The 8,318-nt window shown below is 49.1% G+C and overlaps 1 pseudogene; it reads left to right on the plus strand.

Annotated features, from left to right (window-relative positions):
- Positions 1-4,130: 4,130 nt before the first annotated feature.
- Positions 4,131-5,482, plus strand: LOC119282603 (annotated as a pseudogene).
- Positions 5,483-8,318: the final 2,836 nt, after the last annotated feature.

Genomic DNA, 8,318 nt, shown 5'->3' on the forward strand with positions numbered 1-8,318 from the left:
AGCCATGGCAACTTTTGCATCCCAATGCTTGGCTAGAATAGCCTCCACCATCTTCGCCATCTCACCAATTTGATCCCTCAAAGTGATTGCCTCGGAAGTCCTCTTGACTCTTAATTTCTCCTTCTTGTTTCTTCCTCCTCTTGGTGCATCATCACTATCATCATCATCCTCAATGCCCACTTTCATGCCTCTCTTTGGAGGGGATTCCTTGTCCCTTACCCTCCACTTCTCATTATCCCAGAGCCACTTCCAACAATGTTGAAGATTGAATGACCGGCCGTTGGAAGCCGGGAGTTGCTTGTAGCACTCGTTGGCGATGTGATCCTACACATAAACAGTGAGAGAATTGTGAGCTCATAATCTTCCTATGCACACGGCTAGGGACTTAAAGATGAAGAAATGCTCACATAATCATCAATAGTGGAGCCACTTGGTGGTGCATTCCGCACTTGCTCCAAGCAACCAGACCAACGGGAGCAAGCTTTGTTGATGGTGTCCCAACGACCTTGAAGGCCCTTCAAGCTCCGGCCGGATGGGAATGGCATCATCTGAGGAAATTTGTCTTCGATGCTTTGTGAATAGTTTCCATAAGTTTGATCCTTGCCGGTGATGGAATCAAGAGAGATTCTTTCCCATGCTTTAACTAAGCACACATCCTCCGTCTCCTATAGTTGCCGGTCCTCCCGAACCGAGTATCATAGTTGGGCTCCGGGATCTCTTGCACATCATCATCTTCTTCATTCTCATCGTGCACCTCCGTGTCGACCTCAACGTATGATGCATCGAAATCGCCAACAGGGGCACTCAAATTCATCGTGCTATCGTCCAACATCTCCGTATATGTGTAGGGCACAGTTTGGCTACAAAAATCGTGTGTTCCCAAAGGCCGAAAATGAAGATGGCCAATGTAAAGCAAGCAAGGGGCAATTTTTTTTACCTTCATTCCGTTTCATCAAACACGGTGTGGGCGTGGCCGGCGCCTTGGCCGTCAATGTGGATTTCGTGGACAGCTGGATGTGGAGGAGGAGCCCGACCCCTCGACGTGATCGCTTTCTTCCTCGAAGGCTTCGCCCGCGCGCCGGCGGGGCCGGTCCAGGTGGTCTTCTTTCTCTTGGGCGGGGCACGTGGAACTGAAGCGGGCCCGACGCTTGGTGCTGCCGCGCCAGGTGTCCTGGGATGAACGAGATGGCTCGCTTGCCTCTTCCTCTTGAGGGTGGCGGCGGCGGCGACATGAATTGGTGCGGCGGAGGAAGGAGTGGGAGCCATGGGAGGACTGGGCAGACAGACCGGCGGCACATGGTATGTCGCACCAGGGGGCGGTGGTGGCTCCATCCGGCTGAATTCCGGTGCATCCTCCCGGTGAGAGCTAACAAAATTTGCAAAATAAATATATAGCTACTCCCTCCGTCTCATATGTCAAAAAACGTCTTACATTATGAGACGGAGGGAGTAATAGATAGATCGAAGTAAAAGGGCTGCCATGGCAGCGACATTTGGCCTGAAACGCTGCCATGGAATGATTATTCCCGCGCACCACGAGACATGGTTTAAGTTGCAACAAGGTCCTTTAAACCCGATGGCGCGGTGAGGTGTTTGTGCGGTTATCGCCGACGAGCCATGATTCCATTTTTGGAATCAAAACAAAATAAAAAAGGAAGAAGAAAGTCTGAGAAGATGCAATAACCAGGCACAAGTCAGCTGTCCTAGTTCGCTAAAGCTGGTGGAAGTAAACTAGGTGGGGAGTTCGAATCCTACCTCTCTGCACCTGTTTTTTGAAGCAAGGCTCAATTCCTGAACGGTAAGATTTCTTTTCTTCATGTCTTAGTTTGGAGGAAAATAGATGATTAGTACAGAAAGTTGCCGTGGAAGTTCAGTTCATACATCAACTTATTCTAGCATTTCCCGAACATATATATGGATGATGAGGAAATGCAAGAGGAATTTAGTGTGTTGACTGTACACCATTTCAAGGCAATACACCGCCAATATGTTCTTGTGATCTAAATTCAAATGTAGTACCAATTTTAACTTTGGTAGTCACTTGGTTCTACTTCCTGCTCGTGACACCCCTCCCCCTCCCCCGTCCCTAGCGTCGCCCCTAGGGCGACTCGGGGGCGACTAGGGTTAGCCCCCGCCGCCACCCCCCCTCACCCCCTGCTCCCCCCTCGCCGCCACCGGAGACGACCGCCGGAGAAGCCCGCGCGGGCGCCGGGGAAAGTGGTGGCGGGGTCTTCGGCGCTCCTTCTTCGCGGAGGCCCTCGGGTCCAGGGCGGCTGCCCCTGCTGGCGTGGCGGCGCCGTCGTGCGACTGGTGGCGTGCGCAGGTGGACGGCTGGCCTGAGGGCTCGGCCGTGAGGACGGTGAGCTGCAGGTGGACGGCTGGCCTAAGGGCTCGGCCGTGAGGCGGCAAGCTGCAGGTGGTGGTCGAGCGCGGTGCGGAGCTTCCCATGATAGATCTGAAGGTATTGCCCCCCCTCCCAGTCCCCGGTCTGGCTGTGGATCTTCCCGGATCCACCTCCGATGTGTTCTGGTGGAGCAGATCGGGGTCCGAGGGAAACATTATTCTCCTTGGCTGGCCGGCAGCGGCGACACCGCCTTTTGGCGCCGCTTTCCTCCTTGGGGGCGCTGCTGAGGACACCATCTCTCCTCTCCGACCCATGTCCGGGTGAAAGACCAAGATCCGATGCGGATCGGGCGTCGGCGGCGCCCCGTGCACCATAACCTTCCTGGAGGCGGCGCCAGGGACATTGGGTTCGGATGGGAGGGTCTGCAGGTGAGGGGTGGGGGTGTGCTGCCTCCCTTTCGGCGTTCGACGACTTGAAGCAATCTTCTACAACTAGTTGGGCGTATTCCTGTGGCGGTGCAACCGGCAGGCACTTCCCAAATTGAGGGATAGCTCGGTGGTCACCTAGCGAAGCGAGGTCGACATTATTCCAGCTCTCAGGTGAGCTTTCTCTGGATCCCGACGGTACGGTGCCACGAGCCATGGCGAGGGGGTAGGGACCCCCTTTGGTGCCAGAGAAGGAAGACGTTTGTTTCCTCCTTCCCGAAGTGCTTCTCGAGCAAGGTCCTTCCTCGAGGTCGGTGTTGTCTGCTCTGTTTGTTCAGGCCCGTTTCTATGATCCTAGTATGGAGTGTGCTGCCTCTTGCAAGTTGTTTTGGCAGCTTGTTCTCGGGTAGATAGGATTTGCTTTCCAGTTTCGTCCCCATTGTACCAGTTTGTGTCGCGTGTAAGTTAGGTTGTAACCTCGGCCGGTTGTTGGCTTCGTTAATTCAAAGCCGGGCTCTTCGCCAGCCTTCGTTTAAAAAAAACTTGGTTCTACTTTGTCTGAGGAAAATTATGCTTATTTACCAATAGGACCCAACAAGTCCTCATGAGAAATACGCATGAGCATTTTCTTCTTCAAGTATGACTGGTATAAACTGCTGTTTTGAAGAGCCCCTTTGCAGCTGTTACTGAGAAGGCAACACCCAAGATCGAGGCCAACGTTGAGCTCAAAGACAGCAGAACTTAACGTGCCGACAGCTCCAACTGGGGTGGAGGTTAACAGCAAAACCGGAGAGAACCCCGTCCGTGGGAAGCGCGGCGCGGCCGACGAGCTGACGGCGGTGCGCAACGGCGTGGAGGAGGTCTGATGGCCGGAGGAGGGGAAGAGGGCATGCAGAGATGTGCAGCTGGCCAGTGAACGACGACGCCCCGTCCATGACAAGCCCAATTTCGACTTGCTTTGCTGGTCAATCCGTGTCCGGCTGTGCTGTGGATCCGACTCTGGTCGAGACCGCAAGTCCGATTTGGACTTGTTTTGCTCGTCGATGATTCCATAAATTGAAGAGAGGGCTAGGCAGTGGCGGCTCCAGGAGTTTGCAACCGGGTATTCATGTGTATTCATTTTGCCAAAATCATTGTTGTTTTTCGAAAATTATCACTGTTTTATAAAAATCAACACTGTTTTGTAAAAAATCATGTGTATTCACATGAAGACCCAAGAATACCCCTAGCGCCGCCCCTGGGGCCAGGCCATGATGTACGAGCAGCTCAGACAAGTGCTTTGCGCTCCTGATTTTTAGTTGGCGATCATGATCCTCGGGCCGGCAGTAGTAGAACCATCCGCCTCCACACCACCGGAATCGATGAAGCTTCTCCCGGCAGTCCTCGGCCTCGCCCTCCCCCTCCTCGTCCTGAATCCCAATGGCGTGGAGGCCCGGCCTGCGCCTACCGGCGGTCATGAGAAGAAGCTGTCGAGCGCCACCTTTTTGTCTTCGGGGATGACTTCGCTGCCAACGGGAACCTCCCTCCGACCGAACCCGTCACTGAGATGTCGCGGCAATGGGCTTGCCCCTACGGCTCCAACTACGTCGATGCCGATGGGTTTCCGCGGCTGAATACCCCGTCCGGCCGCTTCTCAAACTACAAGATCCAGCCTGATTTCATCGGTAAGTACTATTGTTATACTTATTTATTGCCCTAAGACAAGTACTCTGTTATATTGTAAATCCCTGGTGCATCATAATTAACCCTACTCATTGTTCTATTGATAACTTGCAGCAACAATGTTGGGGTTGGAGGAAGCCCCTCCAGCACATGCCCGTACAGCGGAGAAAACCTGCGACCCGTCCGGCATGACTTTTGCTACGGGTGGCGCAGCGGTGTTGGATAGTACATCACATGAGGTTCCCACCTTTACCAAGCAAGTCAATACTTTCAGGAAGATGGTCAAAGACAGGACCATCACGGAGAAACAATTGACTCACTCTGTAGCGCTCGTGGCCTTCTCCGGCAATGATTATGCAAGCACCGGCGTCATTGGCCTAAGTAGCCCCGACGATGTGAGTACTATATCAACATAGTATGCATACACTAGTTTGAACAATTAATTTGTTTGTGCATCTTACTAACTTAATTTTCATGTATGCGGTGCAGATTAATGCTTATATTGGGAAAGTGACAAAAGAGATGGCTGCTAATGTGGAGCAATTGTTGAAGCTCGGGGTGACAAAGGTTCTTGTCAACAACTTGCATCCTGTCGGTTGCACGTGCAATATTTTTGAGAACTTGGGTGCTTCCATCCATAACAATAACCTGAAACAAGTTATGACAGCAAAGAAGAATGTCCACATCATCGATCTGTACACCACATTCATTAATATTGTGGATCATGTGCCAGGTATGTATCTGCATGCATTCAAAAGTGTCTTTATTTTAAAATTTTCTAATCTAATTTAATTTGATGTACATTAATGTAGGTAAAGGCTCAGAGCTATCGAAGGAATTCAAGCGCAAACTATCGCCGTGTTGCGAGAGTTTAGATTCGAAGGGTTACTGTGGACAGCAAGGCGAGTTGTCCATAGAGCTTCTTTACACCGTGTGCGGCAAGTCCAATAAATTTTTCTATTGGGATGACATGCACCCGACACACGCGGGATGGGGGGCTGTCATGAAACAATTGGAAAAGCCTTTGAGGGAATTTTTAGATCAAGACTAGGTAGTCAGCTTTCATATGTCGTTGTAGCGCTTTTCATCCATGATGACAATATTCTGATTGTATTTGTTCGAAGTTTCAAGCGTTTCAAAGAGTGTATTGTCTGGATTCCAGGATGAATATTATATTGCATTTCCGTCTTATTTTGTGAAAACTATATTCCTAAGAAGTAATTAGTGTATTTCATTTGGCACATCAACAATAAAGATGTGTTCTAGCTATACAAACTGAATGCTTGCCTATATGCGGCTCAATAAGCTCAAGGCATTTCCAAACCGTTTGATTATTTGTTGTCGACGTGATCTACTGGGTCGGCGTGTTCTAGGGGTGATGGGTTCCTTGTCTCTGAATTGAGGATTGATATAGGGGTATCTGTGGACAACCACCCGGATGGGTATGGTTTAGGTTCGTCTTTTTATGTGCATATACAATGCTTAAACACCATCAACTAGTCATGGGGAAGATATGAGCATAACTCTATACCTGCGCACCTAGACCCGATAGTCTAACTCACAGGATCCAAAACTGTTGTTTCCCAACAACCTACGGCAGTGCACTAAGCAATCCTCTCACAAAACATTGCAACCCACCAACACCTTCCGCCGCTTGCCTCCAATCTGTGACCTCGCCTAATATAACCATGACGAGCTCCCTGGGTCTCTTTTGCTGCTCCACCCTATTGAAGACTCTCACATTTCTTTGCTTCCACGGGAACCAGGTGAAGACTCTCGTATTTCTTTGCTTCACGGGACCAGATGGAGACTCTCGCATTTCTTTGCTTCCACGGGGACCATTTGACCGCTATGACTAACGTGTCGAAACCAATACCCTGATTCTCCGTGTGTGCAGATTCTGAATGCTACCCTTTTTTATATTTGTTTTTTGCGCGAACCAATGGTAACACTGTTGCACACGGTTTTCATTGGAAAACTCTCGTCGACGTGGCATGCCATAGAGTATGTCCTTGAATTGCTCAATAAATAAGAGACTGTCTGGCAAGTGGGAAATGGGGTGAACATTCGGGTTTGGCGTGGCCACTCGATCCCAAGAGACACCCCCCCCCCCTCACGAGGCCAGTGCCACGTCCACTGGGTTGTCCATTTCATCTAACAAGGAGGTAAAAAGAATCCGGCTAGGCTACGACAATATTTTTAGGAGCTGGATGTTGAGGAGATTGCAAAGCTCAAGCCTTAGAGCACATGGAAGCGTGAGCACTCGGAGAAGCATGGTTTACAGTTTGCAGCGCTTATTGATTTCCCTTGGAGGAGCATAGGGTAGCGGCGTGTCGAGCAATAAACTGGCTAACACTCACCCAGATTGGAAGTCCACATGTCAGTGCACGGTGCCCCAAAAATGTGTATTTTCATATGGAAGTTAGCTTCCAATGCACTCGCAAAACTAGGAGAATATGTGACATCGAGGTAGTGTGTTGTCTGTCTCTTGCCCATGGGGCAATGGTGTGGAGCGCCATGCGTCCGATGGCCACCAGAAAGCCTTTTATGGATCTGTTTATCGAAGGCTTACCATCCATTATTTTATGATTATGTTGCAAGCATGAGTTTTGAAAGCCTTTTGATGCTGGAAAATAGGACCGTCAAATAAACTAACTCCCATAAAGTAAACTGTCATCCATTTCGAGATAGAATCCTATACTATTACTGAGGTTCAATGACACTTCATTGTCCATTGTAACACTTTACTTTGGTATATTATTTTTTATTAGGAGTGGGCTTATGTTGATTGTTAACCTTACAATCAAGGGGGAGATTGTTGGAATTGATCTCAGGTTAGGTTGTTATTGACCTAGAGAGAAGGGAGAGTCTTTTTCCATGATGGTGCATTGATCGGGGGCACCTAGAACCAACATATGGTTTCGGTCCTTCGCCCATCGGCCCGTCGTATATAAAGAAGAGGCCGCGTACCGCTTTGTGTGTGTGCACACATATACGAGTTAAACCTTGCTAGAGGGCTAATTACCGATGCTAAAAAAAGAGAGTTGATGGCTAGAAGACCCTCTACTACCACTGGCTACCACATGGTAGTGTCGGAGGCCCTCCTGCGTCCCTGCTGCCGTCTACCCTGTTGTTGCTCTTCTCCTCCGAAGGATTCCACATCACTGGAGACTCGCGGCAGCAAAATCAGGGACTATCCCATCTTGGTCATACAAAATCACATTTAGTATGTAATCTTCCGATGTGCTTCAGGTGTTTCAGTCAGAGATCCATATCCTATTATGTTAACCCTTAAGGATTATCTCTAACATACTCCAGTCAGTGTCACAATGAAAAACTCTGGGGAACCCATACCTTCAAATGCGTGGAATATTGCAGTTATCAAATGTTCTAGGAGTTCAATAATCTCTCTAGTTTTACATGTCAACATACGAAGCTTTCAATGAGAAGTGCCACCAATCAGAAGAATCTGAATCTGAATTCCCCTGCTCCAAGCTGTGAAAAGGTGTGTGCTGTTAAATTTCATCCTTCCCCCAATCTTCACGACCCTGCTCCACCGCACCCTTCTCTCTTTTGCTACTTCGAGGTTGCTAACTGACTTTGGCAATTTTACAGATGCTTTAGTGGACCATGTGAATTACCGCTTCTTTTCTTTATTCTTTGTTATTATATCCAAACCATTCAATCAATATCCATCTGGGGATTCATCGTCATTCACAATACCAGATGGAGCTAAGTTAAGTTGTGATGGTGTTCGTAAGCATGACAAGCACAATTTTTCTAATGCAACATCGAGATCGAGCCGGCCGGTGTTGAAATAGTTGGTTAGTTAAAGATAGAGTTGTATAGGTATAGATATCTTTCAAACCTTGTACCCTTCTCTATCT

This window comes from Triticum dicoccoides, chromosome 3B (assembly GCF_002162155.2).
Source record: "Triticum dicoccoides isolate Atlit2015 ecotype Zavitan chromosome 3B, WEW_v2.0, whole genome shotgun sequence".
In the NCBI taxonomy this organism is placed as follows: Eukaryota; Viridiplantae; Streptophyta; class Magnoliopsida; order Poales; family Poaceae; genus Triticum; species Triticum dicoccoides.